An 18,941-nucleotide genomic window follows, 5' to 3' on the forward strand; every position below is an offset into this window, starting at 1 on the left:
AAGCTGTCCCACTGAGAAAAGCATAATTACTCCAGCCTGACCATGAGCCTGAAAACAATGGAAGAAAGTTGGGTGTAGGACCAGTGAGCACAGACTTCATTCACCCAACAAGCATCTCCAAGGCATTCATTTTGTGCCTGCTTAGGCCAGCCACCGGGAAGGCACTGGGACGCACACAACGAACAGACCCAACGTCAGCCGGCTTCCCGTGATAATAATAACCTTGGAAAGTGGCTGAAATCTGAGGAGCTCTGAAGGAGAATGTGTCCTGCCGGAGGCACCTGCTGTCTTCAGGACAGTGGGTCAGATGAAGCCTAAAGAGACTGACCTTCACTTTATGGCTTTAATAAAACCGTAACCTCTTGGGACTCTCTTCTCTCAACTATAAAACAGGACACTTGAAAGTCAACTGGTATGTAAAGACCCTCCCAAATGCCACACTGAATCTAGCTTCATTGGCTTAACTGTGCTGTCGACTAATCCATCTACCTGCTCCAAAGTCCATGCTGAACTTCAACTGCCTCCTTAAAGGGATCAGTAGGTGGGGGCTTTAAGAGTTGGTGAAAGTCCTGTAGGCTCTGCCTTCATGCCTTCACCTGAAGATCTCTCTCTCTCTCTCTCTCTCTCTCTCTCTCTCTCTCTCTCTGCCATGGTCTTGAACCTCCCTTCCAGTCTCCAGAACCATGAGAAATCAGTATCTGTCCATAAATTACCCTGCATGGTGTATTGTTACAGCAGTACAAAATAGACAAAGGCCTTGCACACCAAACAGGTAAAAATCAGTAGTTTCAAGTCATAGATGACTGAATACAGGATGTTTGGCCTGTTCATCTGACTGTTAATGTTGTACATGGTGCAGAGTGGTCATTGGTAAGCCCTCAGGGGAGTCATTTAAATTGATTGGTGTTCTCTTCCACATATGAGAGATTTCTGTCACATTGTCTAAACTCAACCTCAAGAGGTCCATTATAACTATGCTTAGAATCGGGTGCAAGATAATCCTGAAATAAGTTGTGGGTCACAGGCTTTGTCATTCACCACCGCCATCATGTTTGCTTTGCACTGGAAAGAATCACCACAGTTAACATACTGAAAGCAACATGCTTAGTCCTGGCAGACTTGGAACCAGGACAGATTTCAAGACATTTTACCCACCCCCACCCTCTATGCTTTCAAATCAGAACTAGCATGTCAGCCAGAAGTTCTTTCACTCTCGTCAGCTACCCAGGCACCAGAGATCAACAGTATAGCACACTGACAGTGAGGGCTTGCAGAATGTCTGTGTTGAGCTTTTAGATATGTGTAAGTCTCATAGTACTCAGGGAACCTGAGAATTTAGTTTCTGCCCAAAGAGGTTAAAGAAGATGACACTGGGGACTGGAGAGAGGGATCGGGGATTAAGAACACTTATTCTCGCAGAGGAACGAGGTTCGGCTCACACCATCCATCTGACTATTCACAAGCATCTGGACCGGGGATCAGATGCCCTGTTCTGGCCTCCATGAGCATTACAAGCATGTGGTGCACACTCAAGTTCACACATATGCACATCAATAATATTTCCAACTTAAAGAAAGTGCCTTTGCATAAAAAGACTCAAGTTATAGTAACACTCTGAAACTGGGTTTTTTTTTTTTGGGGGGGGGGTCTTTCCACTTAAAAGGGAACAGGAGAAAAGTATAAAGAAATATAAAGAGATATGCTTCAAGTATGGCATGTGCACTGGCTTGAATTATGTCATGCTGACACTGACTGACTATGGAATAGGTTCTCTGGGCTTTTTGGTAGGTGGGGAGAGTATTTAGCTACTGTTCTGCCACTTTTCAAGTGAAGGCAACAATACATAGATGAATGGAGATAGTATAGATTTCCAGAATCTTGTGAGTGAGCCATAAAAATGAGATAGAGCCACACAATGGCTTATTATCCAGCACTAATAAAAAGTAAAGCACTAATAAATGCTATTATATGGTATAAAAAACTATATCCTTAGTAAAAATAAGCCAATCACAAAAGGCGAGATATCAATGTTACATTTTATTAAAGGCCCAGTAGAAGCAAGTCTATACAGATGAAAAATATATTTGGGTTGACCACTACAGATAGAAAATAATGAATATGAGAGGGGAGACAATTAAAATTTTGACGAATTGGTTGAAATGGTGGCCATGAGTAGACCAGAATCCACTTATCACAAGCATCGAATTTTGTGCCTCAGAATTTGAATGTTGAAGCCCTAAGTTCCATGGGATGCTTCCCAGGGGTAGGTCTTTCACAGGACAGTAGTGGATCCAGATGAGGCTCTCACTAGAAGGCAATTGTCCTTAGATGTAAAGGGAGATGGGGACCACCACTGTGCTGCTAAAGGCCACTGCCCAAAGGCCACCATCTGCAAGCTGAAAGGTATCCTCACTAAGAATGGAGCTTCAGCTGGCCTGGAGGTACAGGCCTGTAATCCCAGCTCTTCAAGAAGCTGAGGCAGCAGGACCAACGTTCAAGGCCTGTGTGGGCTACAGAATAAGGAGAAGAGCAGCCTGGACAACTCACTGACACCCGGTCTCAAAATAAAAATGCAAGAACCGCTAGGGATATAAGAAGCTCGATGGTGGAACATTTGCTTAACACGCTAGAGGTGCTGGCTTCTGTCCCCAGAGGTGCAAAAGACCACACACACACACAAAAAAAAAAAATTCAAAGAACCACATATGTTAACCAATATGGATATTGGCCTTTCTACCCTCAAGAACAGTGAGCAATAAATGTCTACATCCTCCGGTTCTGAGTCTTAGCTACAATAGTCTAGTCTGACCCAAATACTATTTGGTTGAATGTTTTTAAATAGGTGAAGTGTATAGTGTGTAATTTACGTCCTGATAAAGCTGTAATTACAATACATAATAATAATAATTAACAAAAATAAATAACAATCAGGTTTGCTGTGGGGATGAGACCAGGGAAGAGGGCTTGGCTTATGCCTGTGACACTATGTTAGCACTATTGCCTTGTCAATCCCCAGACTCCTTCTCATGGCAATTTAATTTTCAAGGAAATAGACAAAAATTTTGAAGGAAATAAAACCACAAAATGCATGTGAAAACTCCTATTAAAAATATCCTGTATGATAGCTGTCTTTTAATTATGTTTACGTTCTCCTCAAAAGAGACATTTTCAAATCTACTCTATATCCAATAAGATCTTATGATCTTGGGATCATACGAAAGCTGTCAAAACGAGGGTTTGTCATCACACGATATACAGCTTTCAGTTGTCCTGTGTGACATATCTAGAGCTGTCCCTGAGAGTCAGTGCACCTTGGGGGTCCCGAGGTCTCCCTAGAATTCTTGTTCCACCTCCATGGTAAGGAGTTGTTGCTTGAAAATTGCCTCCAAGTTTGATAGATTGCTCTGAACATCTTACTAAAGTAAGAATTACCCAAAATTTGTCTTGGAAGTAGGCAATAGTAGTACAAAAAGGCAGTGTGACCAGATATATGTGAGGAAGGGAAGTTGCAGACAGATGGACAGACATACTGTTGATCCCATTCTGAGGCCCTTGTTTCTCTGGCACTGGTCAGATCTTGATGAACACACTGTCTTTTATTTCACCCAACAACTGCTCTTAGAGTATTAGTGACCGATGAGAAAGATGTTCAGTCAAGGTTGTCATGTGTCTAACTAGATGGAGCTGAATAACAAGGGAAGGGAACTTACTTAACTGCTCACTATAACACGTTCAGGAGTCTAGTCACTGCACCTTCTTTGTTAGAATGGAGTGCACACAGAACGGAGGGGTGCTCTGTGATCATCCATGGATTACCTCCACCAGGACCATGCAGTAACTGTCAGGTGTCAGCCCTATACAGATCTGCTCAAACTAACGTCAGGCATGAGCACCAGCTCACTGCAACCAGAGGACAGAAAAAAAGAGGGGACTCTTGCTTTCTAAAATTAGAAAAGCAAACGAGGAAAAAAAAAAAAAAAAAGACAAAATTTGATTTCCTGAAAACTCTTAAACTGCTCATCAGCAAAAGGCAAAAGATAAATCTGACAGTTGAAAAGCAAACTGGGAAGCTGATTGGGTAGTACACGACTTTAATCTCAGTAATCAATACCAAAGGTGGAGAGAGCTCTGAGTTCAAGTTCAGCCCAGTCTGGCCTATCTAGTGAGCTCAACTAGGCTACACAGAAAAAGTCTGTAAAGAAAAAAAGGGGAGAGGGCGGGAGGAACAGACAGCAAAAGAATAGAATGTTTACATCAAAAAATATATTAAAACTTTTAAATTGAAGTGAAAAGGGACAATCCAACAAGAAAATACAACAAGGGCTGGGCATGGTGACTCACTCCATTCTAGCACTCAGGAAGGTACAAGTTCAAGGCCACCCTGAGATACCTAATGAGTTCCAGGATAGAACTACATTGTAAGACTTTGTCTCAAAAAAAAAAAAAACAAAAACAAAAACAAAAAACAAAAATAAGACAGTGATGAGATTCATTGAAGAAGAAATACAAATAAAAAAATCTGAAACTAAGATCACCCATAGAAATAATCAGAGAAACACAAATTAAATCACTAGTTATGGTTTTTAGCAGACAGAAAATTGACATTTGAAAATGCCATGCATCAAGGTTTTAGAGGGAGAGCCATCAGTGAGGGCTGGGAGAATTGCAACCCTAGCTTCTCACCACCTGTTCAAGCAAACACTCTTCAGATCTGACCCAGACTTGCCATGGCTCTAAATATCTACTCATTCACAAAAACTGCAGCATACACCAGTGTTTGCTGCAATATTACATAAAATGGGGGGGTTATTAGATACAACATTGGCTACTCCAGCGGGGGAGACATTATATAATAAATAAAGGGAACAACTGCACATTGTACATTACATGATTTTGGCTTAAATTAATTTATATTTAAATGTGATTAAGCACAATATAACACTTTTTGTGTCACTAAACAATAGCATACATTTGATAAAATATTTTTGTGTGATATATGTCTATATCACAAAGAAATCGATCATTTGGAATAAATATAAACCAAGCTTAGAGTGTGAATATCATTGAAAACTGGGGCAGGGAGAAAGCAAAATTTAGTTAGAATACCAGGTATGATGACTCAAATCTATGGTCTCAGACTTAGGAAGCCAAGGCAGAAGCCCCAGTTCAAGGCCAGTCAGTGATATTTAATGAGACTCTGTCTCAAATCCAAACAAGATTTAGACGGAGTAGATGTGAATTTTCACTCTTCCTGAAATATAAAAGTTTTTTTTTAAAAAAATTTATGTACAGAACTCTAATTATGTTTAATGCACAGATGATGACTATAGCTAATGATAGTATCATGCTCTTGAAGAATGGTGGGAGCAGATGTCACGTGTCCTTACCACAGAGTTGGTGTTCACACAACACAGCACAACTGCTCCACAAGACGTACATATTTCAAAGCATCACATTCCGCAAGATGAATGCATACACGTAATTTTGCAAGTCCATTTTTAAAATTCAAAAAAAAACTTAAATGTTTTAAACAGAGTCTATGTTTAGCAAAAAATGGCTAAAAACACGTCTTCCCAAATGTTCAAGTGGACTGGGGGCATCGTTCAGTGGTAGAGGCCTTGCTTATCATGCACAAGGGCCTAGGTTCAATTCCCAGCACCAGAGTTGAGGGGCTCCTTAAGAGGTTTTCATGAGTGGTGGGTAGTGCATATATTTGAAGTTATTTTTATATATACATGTTTGTGGATACAAGTGAATTTTCCAAATCATTGAATAATAATAATAATAATAATAATAATAATAACAATAATAATAGCAAAAGTGACTGCTTTAGCTTGTTATTCAGTCATAAGGCAGAGGTAAGCCCAACTTAAGGATATCTGACTTCAGAGAGGCGAGAGTACTCCAGGCATAAAAGCATTTTCTATACTTGGAGGGCGAACCCACTAACTAACCCACTAATAGATGAAACATTAGTTTAAAACTCTTTATTAAGCAGTAGGCTCACCTTGGAAATCAGAGAGAGCGGACCTTTGAAGAAATGAGCAGAGCCAGGAGGTTTTTGTGATTAAACATTACCACATAATTTGTCTTAAACGCGTTTCCTTTTTAAAATGTCAAGATAATTATATGTTAAATATTATCTTAATAAGCCCTAGAAATTCAGATTTTAATTATACAAACTTAGGAAACATGAGCTCCTAGCCTCACACCTCTTGCCTCTGGCACCATGGAATTGTGGGGGTTACCTGGCTACAGGCTAGCGGCCAGCGTGACATTTGCTTGGAAATGATATAGGATAATCTAATGATAAGTAACTGCGCTTTTTCCATTGTGCTTCTCCTGTAAGGCCATAAATAAGTGAAACTGTGCTCCCTTGATTTATGTTTATAACTATTATGATGATGATTTATTTCGGGTTGAGGGCTGACAACGTACTGAGTGCTACACCAGGCTCATAAGAAGAAATGGCTATGCCCCGGAGGCCAACATACCAAGACAAACACTTCAGCCATAAAACACACCAGCTAAGGGATGCTTACTCTCGGCAGAGCAATGCTTCTCCGGGTTTATATGTAGGTGAAGAAAATCTCCTCCTTCTCAGGGAAGGAGGTTAATGGTCTTTGAAAGTCTTTGAGGCCAGTTCCAATAAAGACTTCAGATAAGGGTAGAAAAACCCCAAAAGCGGGTGCTCTGAGAGTGCTGAGAAGTGGGTGACGGAGGATCTCCAGCAAGCAAGCGTGGTACTGGGTTCAGTGTTGTAGTTATAACATGAATTATAAGATGGCCCTACAAGGTCAAGACATCTATGATCCGAGCTAGATAAAACAGGGTTACTTCAGCCTCGCAGCAGGTTAAACCCTTTCAGAAATAATACAGAATGAGAACATTCAACAGTTTAAACTGGTGCTTCAAAAGGCATACCAACCCAAGCACTTGCTTGGGGGGTATTATTTGACAAAAATAAAATCGTATTTGTGGACAGATGAGTTTGAAAAGTTCTGTTAGAACAGTCTCAAGTAGGGAACTTACGATTGCTATTTAACTAAGTCGACACCCCCATCAAATTGCCTTCCAAAGAGCTATGCTTGTACACATAAACAAATGCTGCTCTCAGCCTCCCTCAGAGAGTGTTTTAAGATGTCCAGTGGCCAGTGAATGCTGAGATGCTGAGTATAAGTGACAGTTGTGAGTTTACCCCAAGACACGACATTTATACCACACCCGCAAAGGCTCAGGGAACAATGCAAAAGAGGGAGTGGGAGGATTGTAGGAGCTGGAAGATAGGGTGAAGGGTTGTAAAAATGTCATATTTTGAAGGGATACAGTCATTGCAATCATTAACTCACAACTGTTCTCACCTGCTCTGGGCCCACACAAGGTCAGCCCCATCACCAAGCAGTCATGGAAGGGATCAGGGCTCATAAGACCCTTTGCTTTACTACTGAACTATTACATACTGACAGATTCTATGGAAAGGAAAAGTCACTGTCTTTAGTTGTGTACTCGTTGTTGATCACACCAGGCTCCATCAAACCATTCCCACAGTCATACAGACAGTCCTAAATGAGCCCAGCAGGTCACTGCTTTAGTAACTTTTCTATTGCTGTGAAGAGACACCATTCCAGGGCAACTTATTAAAGAAAGCATCTAATTGAGGGATAGCTTACAGTGTCAGAGGGTGAGTCCAGTACCATCGTGGTGGGGAACATGACCGCAAGCAGGCATGGTGCCGGAGCAGGAACTGAGAGCTCACACAAATTGGAAGCAAAGAGTGGGATGCTGGACCTGGAGTCGACTTCGGAAACCTCAAAGCCAGTGGCACACCCTCTTCCAAGGCCACACCTCTTCATCCTACCTAAAAAGAGTTCCACCAAGCATTCAGATATACGAACCTACCAAGGCCATTCTCATTCAAACCACCATGGTGACAAAACAAAATCAATAGACAAGAACATGGGCGGTAAGAAGATGGGAAAGCACGGGGACTGGGGGTGAGAGTTGCCAGTGTGTGTTGTACAAATGTGTGAAATTATCTAACAATAGATAATGATAAGAAACAGGAGGATCTCTAATGCAGGGGTTGAGAAAGGCATCGAGTGATTGTTGTCATCCTCTAAGTTTAATCACAGAACATTCCGAGGAAGCTCTTCACAAGACATTTTGAGGATACTCACAGTGGAAATCACAAAGATGATTTGCCAAGAGGATGAACTGAACTTCCAAACTGCCTCAACCACCGTGGTTTGGGAGAGTTGTTCCCCCAGTGTAACCCTTGTAACAAAACACTGGACCTTGTTCCTACCAGCTGAGCGAGTCCCAACTTCCCTCTTCTTACTCCCTCACCTTCGAGCACAGAAGGAGCAAGAAAGGAAAGGAAAGGAAAATAAATGAGTCTACACATCTGTGGTAGCCTGCTTCCTGGGTGGTCCCCCTTGATTCCTGCTGCCTGGTTTTCCTGCCCTGGGGTACTTTCCTCTCACAATAAACAGAGCTAACCTGTGGACCTGACAAAGTGTGACTGCCAAGGTCATGAGCAGCCTTGAAGCTTCTACCTTGCTGTGTTGGATGACTCGCTGTGGGGAGAGCCAGCTGCCGTGTTGGGAGACCACTAAGCAACCCATGGAGGGATGCGTGCAGTACCTACAGATACTCCAGTGAGTCTTTTTGGAAACGTCACGTGAAGTCTTCAGGTAACTACAGCTCCGCCAACATCGTGACTGCAGCCCCAGACCCTATGCCAGGGCCACCACCAGTGCTCCAAAATTTCTGACTCACGAAAACCACATACGATAGTACGTGCTTACTATTTTAAGCCATGTTAAAGGAATTTGTCCACAGGTCTCATGAAGGCATCGCAGTCCAAAGAGACTGTGAACTGAGGGAGCTGGTAGACTCCTGTGTGTAACTGAGCAGTAGGGGAGCGTTATGTCTGAGCTGTGAATTTGAGGGGTGAGTAGAAGAGGGGGAGAGAAAAGACAGTGCTATATGGGGTTTCACTGGTTGTTTTCCATCACTCTAACAAAATACCTGAGATAATTAACTTATAGAGAAAAAAAAAAAAAAAGGCTCACCATTTTTGAGGCTCCAGTCCATGGTTGATTGGCCTTGTTGCTTTAAGCCTACACTAAGGCATTAGATCATGGTGGTAGGATGTGGCTGAATAAAAAGGTTCCACCATCCCCTCATAGCACCACCCTAAGGACCAATCCATAATCCATGTGTTAATCCTCTTTAACACATAGACTTGAAGGGGGAGGAATATGCAAACTAAAGGACAATTCCCAGAAAGGACTTTTGGAAAAACATGTGTCTATAAAGCTGAATATAGACTTCTAGACAGAGATGTAAGCCCTAAGAAAAATAAGCCAAATCTTCCGGGATCATAGATCTGACCCAAAAGGACAGAGGCATAAACGTGTCCCAACTTACTTTTGTAATATTTTCATTAACATTGATAATCTTTAAAGAACTCTGTACAAGGAAGTTGGAATTATTTTCTCCCATTGCACCAAATCCAAAAATAGCCCATGACCAATGATCCATTACAGCTGCCAATAGAAATAAATTTACTTGAAACTTTGCAACAGACTCAATACACAGTCTTGCCCCTGGAAAGGCACGTAGCAGTAATCAGTATTCCTCTCCAGGCCTGGACCTGGTGGATAATTACAATTAAGCTTCAATGGATTAGCTGCCACGAGGATAGTAGAGAGTGAAAGGTGCGTTCCAGCTCTACTTTTTCTTTTGCAGCAAATTCAGGCATATGGGTTGGTTTTGATTTTCTTCTCCCCCACAAAAAAAAAAAAAAAAAAAAAAAGTTATTTTCAATTAATTCAGAAGCACATCAAAAAAGACCGCATGTTGTGCTTGGTGGCAGAATGAATAAGGTTCAGAGTGACTCTCTTCACTGTGTTAGGAATTCAAGGGTCACTCACATTACTTCCAGAGCCTCTAGTTTACATTTCTCAATTAAGAGATAATCAGGGTGTCATTATGAGTAAAAACTGTTGGAATGACCTTCTGCCTGTCTATTTTAGCCAGCAAATCTGCGGGGAGGGCTTGATGGAGCACATGACAGGAGAACAAGGCAAGTTATAGCAATGATAAATAAGGACAATTATCACACTTATTATCTGATAAATAATTTATTGTGAGTTGCCATTAATCCATCCCACACCGCCTCCTGGATGAAAGTGCAGCCCAGAGAGTGACTTCTCCAGCCTTTCCCGAGACGTGTCAGAAACTCTTGTCTGCAAAACACAAAGGAGACATTTACCTGGAATAGAAAGAGCTGTCATTGCACACTTGATCATTTTAATCGATGCAGATAAATTATGCCCCATAATAAATGGTAAGTCAGTACTTCTCACTGACTTTTAAAAGGGAAATCTTCAAGAAGCCATTTGAAGGAAAGCCACAGCCCAGCTCTTGGGGGTCTGCTCTGTTTCAATTCCTGTCGCCCATTCTCACTAAAAGGCATTAGTCAACACCTGAAGCATATCCCTGCAGACGGTATATCCTCTTACGATGGGATAATTAAATTCTTCACAGAACCCTAGGAATTCGGTTGTTGAGGATTGGCTGAACTTGTTAGCCTGATTGTAAATGCTAGAGCGCTGCAGCAGATGCCACAGCTTTTAACCCTCTTGGCTCTTCATAGTCCTCGTAGGCATGCACATAGTAGGCTCAACTCTGGTGCTGGATGAGAAAAGCAGACATGTCCTTTGGATGCACAAGTCATGTTTCTGACGTCAACTGTTGATTAATTTAATATTGGCAATACTGCTCAAAAAGAGACACCATCTCTCCTTTTTTATAAACTTTGTTCTTTTTCAAAAGGAGAGTTTGGGGTAAGTCATTTGATTTTTCTGTTGCCTCTCATGCTAAGGAAATAATTCCTTGTCTAATGTTGCTGTCTGGTTTCCTTTTCCCGTGACATCTGTGGTCACTGCTTTGTTTTTCTATACTTGATCATCCTACCAATGAGCCTGCCCTCATTTCACAGGCTCCTGGCAACACAGTAGTCAGTAGAACATTACTATAGCGCAGACATCCATATATCGCTATCAGAAAACACAAGCTGGAGTTACCTGCTATAGTCTTCCCTGCAAGGGAAAAACGTTTTGGAAGCATTGCCGGCAATGGGATTATACAAGAGCGTGAGCGATTTGACTGGGAAATTCTTCCTTATAGCTACCCACATTCCTCCAGCTACAACAGAAGCCCATTTAAATTTGCTTTTGAGATGTGGAGGCCCACTGGTTCTCTCTTATTCCACGGGCGGGGGGGATGCTAGTGAGGAAAAGGCACTGTGAGGTCTCTACCATCAGTAATTCCTCAGAAATATGGAACCAGCAAATGGGTTGTTGACCAGTGTCCCTCACTCGGTGTGCCTGTCAGCTATTGTAACTGTGATTAAGACCTGGCCAAACCAACTTAGAAGAAGGTATGTTTAAGCTCATTTTTTCATAGGTGTATTAGTCAGGGTTCTCTAGAGGACCAGAACCACCAGGATGAAGGAAAGAATGCAGTCACTCAACAAGCATTAAAACATCAACAGCTTCCTTACATCTGAGGCTGAAAACCCCACTAGTCGAGGGGTCAGTGTAGCCCCACGGTGGCTGCCTCACACTAGGGAGACTGACATGCTGGTAGTTGTTATGTCTTACAAGGCTGGGTGCTCAGCAGTCTCAGGCTGGAGCAGACAAGCCCAGAGATTTCCTAGAGAGCTGCTGGTCCTTAGTCTACAGTGGACGCCCAGAGATCCTGGTCCTGGATATCAGCAGAAGCAGCAACAGGGTAAATCCACCAGAGAGACTGGAGGGAAAGCCAAGCAAGCAAACGGCAAGTGTCTTTGCTTCCACTGCTCTTTTTTTTTTTTTTTTTTGTCTGGGCTGCTAGCAGAAGGTGCCTCCCCCAATCAGGATGGATCTCCCCATGTCAACTAAGCAATCAAGACAGTCCTTCCATTGAGCCTGCTACTGAGGCGATTCAAATTTGTAGCAAGTAGACATTAAAACCAGGCATAATTAGATGCTTCATTCCATGGTCCCTGTAGCCAGTGGTAACGCAGAAAGCATCATATCGGAGAGCAGCTGCTCACCTCGCAGTGACCAGGAAACAGCGACAGAAAGAAGGGACCAGGGATGAGATGTACTATCCCGAGGATGTGACATACCTCTCCAGCTAGGACTCACCTCCAAACAGCTCATTCGTCAATGAATTAGTCCACTGAGTGAGTGGTAGCCTTTGTGATCCAATCTGCACTCAACAAAGAAGTCACCAGATGGGGATCAAGTTTTCAACAAATAAGCCTTTTGAGGGACATTTCAAAACCAAACCGTACCACTCACCGTTGAAAGATCTTTTATCTACTATCAGGAAATAAGCCAGGATCAATATCATAGTTCCCAGCTAACAGCCACAAGAGACCCCAGCCTCACATATCTTAAGGAGCACAGTAAGAAAATGAAGGGCTCTCTGTGGCAATGTCATTTTAAGGGATGGGCAGGACCCTAAAATATGCGTGGTTTAGCTAAGGAACATCTCTAATACATCATACGCATGGCACCGTATATCTGAGTGGAAAGCCATGACTGTTCCAAGAAAGCTCATGCAAATCAGAGCAGCTGAAGGACTGTACCATATAGTGTTCAATATTTTGATGTCATTAACATAAGAATTCAGGGAAAGAAAACCTTTCCTTTCCCCTGTGTCCCTCCTCGACACCTCTATCTGTGACTTCAGTATGGTCAGAACACCCACATATAGTTCTGAAATGAGAAAGAACCAAAATTTCATATACATTTCCTACAGGTGTGCTCCCCTTCTTCAAAGATAATTCCCTCCGAAGCCCATTATCCAACCCTCGCCTTCTAGAAGCTCCGTGGAATTCTGTGAAGGAGCACCAGATTAGCAAGGTTTAGCAGACTGCAGAAGGGTGAGTATTCGCCTTGAAGCAAATCCAGGATGGCCCCATTGCCAAGATGCTTGAGAGGGTGCCCTCCAGCACTCCCCACCAAGAACGAAGCTTACGACTCCTAGGATTCCAGAGACCCTTGGCACCCTAGCACCTCAGCACCTGTGCTTTGGATCTAAGCAAACAGAAAACTACAAGAGGACAAATCACCGGTAAATCTCTCAGGCGTCCATCCCCAAATACGAGGAGCCAAGGGAAATAACCAGGAAGGCCTTGAAGTGATGCTACCAGGAGGGAATTATGAGCTGGTTGGCATCGGGGAAGCTGTTGGGATAAATCAAGTGAGTGAAATGTCAATACTGAGGAATGCAATCTGTGAGGAGAGGACAAAGGGGTGGGGAAGGAGGGCTTGCGCTATAGATCAACGAGAGTGGGGCTTGCAAGGAAATACAGATGGATGATAAAGGAAGTGGCAGTGTTGGCGCTTTATGAGCTAAGGTAGAAGAAATATATGAAATAAAGGGGAATTAGCAGCAGGTGTCCTCTATGCACTACTAAATCAGGATGAACTCACTGATAAATTACCAGACGGGGGTTTGGGGAACAGATACCATGTCCCCATAAATAAATAAAATGTATCATGCAGTATAAATCTCAATGCCCGTGGCTCACCTCCCCTGTGGCTCCTTCTGAAATGGCCTGAGGTTCCTGGAGTCTCCCCTCCATCTTTTCTTCCTTCCGACTCTCAAATAAGTGTGGTCACTTAGACCCCTGTTTCACTTCTTGCTGTTGAATGAATGACGATATTCTTGGTTTAGGTCCCTCAGGTCCCAGAGTCAGACCCTGACCTCTCTGGGGTTTAAAGACACAATATAAATAAACCAAACATAACTAAATACTAAGTGACAAGATCACAAAACTCTGCTACTCGAGATTTCAATTACTGAGACATTGTTTAAGGGATAATAAAAAAGGAGCAAACTGCAGGTCATCCGGGGATTTTTAGAGCAGGGCTGCTCTTGGTGCCTTGCTTCATAAAGTGGAAAGGGCAGCTGGAGGTGAGGTAATTTGGGCCTGCTCACGACTCATAAGGAAAAAACAATCAGGAATCTTGAGGTGAAGGGCACTTGGGAGCGTGACCTGATTCCATTTGCTATGCCTGACTTGTGCAACTTCTCATAGATACACAAAATAGGGGGGTGGGGGGGGGAACGGTGAACCCATACGAGGGAAAGTTAAAACTCATGGGGGAGGGGGGAAGGGGAGGGGGAGGGGAATCCGTGGCACAAAATTACACTGTGAAATGTTGTTCTCTAAAGGGCTTAAACAAGGAGTGTGATAAATGTTATTACTCTTCAGGGCCATAGGGATGGGGAGGACTCAATCACTGCTCTGATTTTGCCCAACAAGAGCAGAAAAGCAGTTACATGCACACAGACCCTGCTCCAAAGAGCTTCTGAGGCCAAAGGCTATCGAGAAGAAGCGAAATGGGAAAGCCACTAATATGGCCATCAAATGCACATATAACTTGGGTTCTTCACCAGCTCATGCCCTCTGGGTTTAAAAGCACCATAAGGTCAGGGCGAGCAAAGAACACATCAAGTTGAAGGTCAGAAAGGGCCAGAGGAAAACAGACAGGGACCACAGAAAAGGCAGCTCACACCAGCACTTAGCTTCCTAAAGAGGCTCGGCCAACAGTTGCAGGAACCCGGTAAAGTCCTCCAAGATCCGGAGAACAGCTGTGCTTCTAATATGGGATATAGCTCAAAGACTATCCAAATAGCTAGAAATCAACACCTAAGGTGGGGGGAGGGGGGGACAGGATCATAGAAACTTTACCAAGTTGTGTGTTTGTGTGTTTGTGTGTGTGTGTGTGTCCAGTACTGTCAAGAAACAGATGTCAGTGAGTGAAAATGTTGTTTTGAGCATTTTTTTTTTTTATACTTTGTTTTCAGCCTGGAAGATGGGTTGGTGTCAAGGGTACACCACCCAAGTACGATCAAGGTTTCCCAAGTTAGCCCCTCCGTCCCCAGGAGGTGTCCCACAAATAGACATAAATTAAGGGAAGGTTCTCTGTGTATCATTAAAGAGAAGGCAGAAAGAGTCAAAACGCCAGAAAGGCTTTGCATCCCCAATTCCCCTTGGTGCTTGAACACCTAGCTGAGAACAAAGTTTCCAAGTGTTCTCAATAAATCAGAACTGGCACCAAGGGCAAGGCAGAGGAGCTTGACCCAGACCAGGGGTCTGCAAATGGATGGCCAAAGTCCACTCTGAAATGGCTGTATAGCATGCTACTGTGCTTTCAAAAAGAAAATTACAGAATAATATTTATGGTATGGCCCCATGTTTGCTTTAAATTATATATAATTTCATATATTTTATGCACAGAGATGAATACCTGAAACCATGTCCCAAACTCTTTACCTCTTTATTCAGATGAAATCAAGGACTAGAGGGAGAGCTTTTACTTTGACTTGATTCATTTCTGTGTCTTTTCATAATAACCGTATTTTTTTTTTACAACTTTCATAATAATTCCCTTATTTTTATAACTTTAGTATTCTCAGAACTCAACCTTGGGACTCCCGCACTGGATTTTACAGTTGCTTGTTAAAATAACATTTGTCTGTTCAGCTTCCATGAAATCTCTAAAGGTCAAGAATTTACCCTCTCTGTGAAACAGAGAGTGACTGGCTTGATGATTGGGGTTAAGGAAGCAAAAAAAGAAACAGGACATCTATATCCAGTGCCTGAGCAGCGCCTGGACCCCGAGCCAGAGGAAAGTATGTTTCATTGTGCTTGGAGGGCATTACTAAAATAATTGGCAAATTCTGATGTGTCTATAGATTTAATAGTATCATTAATTTAGTTTGTTGATTTGGGTAACTGCACCGTGGTTATGCAAGAATATGTCTCACTCATAAGAATATTTATGAGAGTATTTATGCATAGAGGGATGTATATGTTTCTTGAGCAAGTCAGAAAATAGCATTTAAATACAGATGCATACACAAAGAGAAAGAGGAGGTAAATATGGTTAAAATTCAGGATTAAATTTAAAATTGTTTGTTCTGTTCTTGTGATCTGTCTGTAAGCCTGAAATTATATCAAGATAAAGTTTTGGAAACTCAGGAAGACAGGAAGGAAGGAGAGAGACAATGGAGCTCATCTTCTCGTCTGCTACCGTTTCTAAAGGCCGCAGTCTGCCTTCTATTTTGTTTGGTCGGTTGATTTCACTTATTTGCATAGCTTGATCTTGCTAATAAAACCAGATATGTATTCAGAACTCAGAAATTTGAGTTCTCAATAATATTTTGTGTGTAATGTATGTCTATGCATTCATGGGGAGGTACATGTTGTATGTATGTGTGTGTGTGTATGTGTGTCTATGTGCACGTGTGTGTGTGTGTGTGTGTGTGTGTGTGTGTGTGTGTGTGTGTGTGTAAACACATGTGTATTTGAGAGTGTATGTGTGTCTATATACACTCGGAGGCTAGAGGTTGGCATCAGGGTTTCCTCCTCCATCCTTCTCCGCGCGCCATGTTTATTGAGACAAAGATCTGAATTCACCAATTCAACTAGACTGGCTGGCCAGCAAGTCCCAGAAAGGCATCTGTCTCAACTTCCTCAGCATTAGGATCATGGGTGCTCACCTTACTGCTGCACCCCACTGTCTTTATGTGGGTGCCGAGGACCCACACCTCATGGTGTGGCAGACACTTTTTGTTTTAGGTTTTTTTGAGATAGAGTTTCTCTGTGTAGTTCTAGCTATCCTGGGATACTCTCAATAGACCAGGCCTGTCTCAAACTAAAAGATCCACCTGTCTCTGCTTCCCAAGGGCTGGGATTAAATGTATCCAGCTAAGTCATGTCCTTGGCCCCAGTCAAAATTAACTAATAGACACACTCAAAGATATTTCATGGATGAATAAATCTTGAGAGCCAGTATGATAATCCTAACCTGTTAGTGGAAAGAAGGTTGAGGAATTTTGGATGGTCGCAGACTAAATCTATGATCAGGAGAGAACAAGAGCTGAGTTTACTAGTAGCTCATTCAGTATGGTTTTTTTTCAAGATGGAATTTTGTGATGCAGTAGCTATCCTGCAGTGGGAAATTGCCCCTGGGAAACTACAAGAGTTCATCAAAGGCAGAGGGTCAGAGTCCTCTGTCGGCTATGGTGAAACACTGGTCATATTGCTATGCACCCCATAAATCACAAATAATAATATCCTGAGGCACTCACTTCTGTATTAAAAGATAAGAACTCTGTTTTTGTTTCCAGAACCATTGCTCTCTTTCCCTGCTTCACACAGCTCATGTAATTCAGAAGATAGACTTCATTCAAAGAATGAAAAATAGGTGAGTCTGAGTCCCGGTGCCTCACTCCATCAATTCAGCAAGCTGCAGAACGTTATCTGCCTTGTAAGTAGCCCAGCTCCCTCTAACAAGATGGATTTCTTGCTTCCAACAGGTCTGCACTTGGGGTTTCACCACCAATGGTGTTAGCACTACCAGGAAAAAAAGTTTGTGCTACAGGAAGTCCAAATGTGAACTTTATAGAGTGCAGGTAGACTTCATCTTTAAAGAACAAAAATATATATACAGCATTTGTAAATGACAGGACTGTGCAGAAAATTGATAAGGAAACATTGCCAATGCAGTCTAGCAAATGTGGGACCTGCTGAAGTCATCTCCAAAGGGGAAATAAGTCCACAGGCTATGTGTACACCATGTCCTCAGACTCTACTCACCAGCTGGGGGTTTGGGGGCGGGGCTTGTTAGAAGTACAATATCTCAGGCCTCTCCACAGATACATGGATCCGCCCACATTTTACCATGATCTGGCATCTTGCCATATAAACTATCGGAGTATGGCAAACACTGGGCCATGAGATGTGATGCAGTAGTTGGCCTAGCTTGTGCTTAAGTTAAAAATGAAGCTAAAGTGTGATGCAATAGGCCCACTATCAATTATCCAACCAGGAGACAAGGAGACAGCTGTACCCTCACATTCAGGCAGCACTGCTCACAGTTGCCAGTTTAAAAGGTTAGATGAAGTCGGTGTCAGTGGGTGAAATGAAAAAGGGAAACATGGAATATTCACACATTGAAACATTATTCAGCCTTAAAATGGAAAAAAATAAATAAATCCATTAATTGAGATAGAGTGGACAAACCCCCTGGGTATTATGTGCTGAGTCTGTGACCCTAACTCATACATGTGGAGAGTAGCATGCCGAGAGGTGGCAGGGAGTCAGGGGTTGAAGGGATGGTCGACCGTACAGTTTCTGGTTACATCAGCAGAATACACTTAGAAGGTCTGTTGCAATACAGAGTAAACTGGAGTTAGTACGAATAGACGACATCCTTCTTAAGATTTTGTTTTTAACTGTGTGTGAATGAGAGGGTGTGTTTGTGCGCGCGGGTACAGGTATCTGCAGAAGTGGACATCAGACCCCCGGGAGCTGGCGTTATGGGTGACTGTGAGCCATCTCGCATGAGTGCTGAAAACTTGGGTCCTCTGCAAAAACAATGCACGCCCTTCACCTCTGAGCCACTTCCTTGGCCCCTATCACAGTCTTCTTAAACAGTGTTTTTAACTGACATGTAGTAATTGAACCTATTTCTGCAGTGCACCATCACTCTCAAGACACGAAGACAATGTGTCATGATCAGACTTGAGAAATTGGTATGTCTGTTTGGCGTCCCTTTGTGTTACCTATGCAAAGTCCTCCCTGCTGGCTCTTTAGGAATACTCAGTTAATGGCTATCACCAATAGCATCTCACGGCTCCACGCCAGGACGTAAGAAGCCACTCACAGCCAGCTGTGCCCACCAACCACTGTCCTCCATCCCTTTCTTCTCTGGACTCTCCCCACGACCTGATAACTAATATCCCATCCCCTACTTCTTTGAGGTCAGCTTTTCAGCTCCATCTATGAGAGCATCCAGTACCTTTCTCTGTGTGACTTACATCACTTAACCTAATAACCTCAAATTCAATCCCTGTTGCCACAC

Source organism: Mus pahari, chromosome 4 (genome assembly GCF_900095145.1).
Source record: "Mus pahari chromosome 4, PAHARI_EIJ_v1.1, whole genome shotgun sequence".
Lineage (NCBI taxonomy): Eukaryota > Metazoa > Chordata > Mammalia > Rodentia > Muridae > Mus > Mus pahari.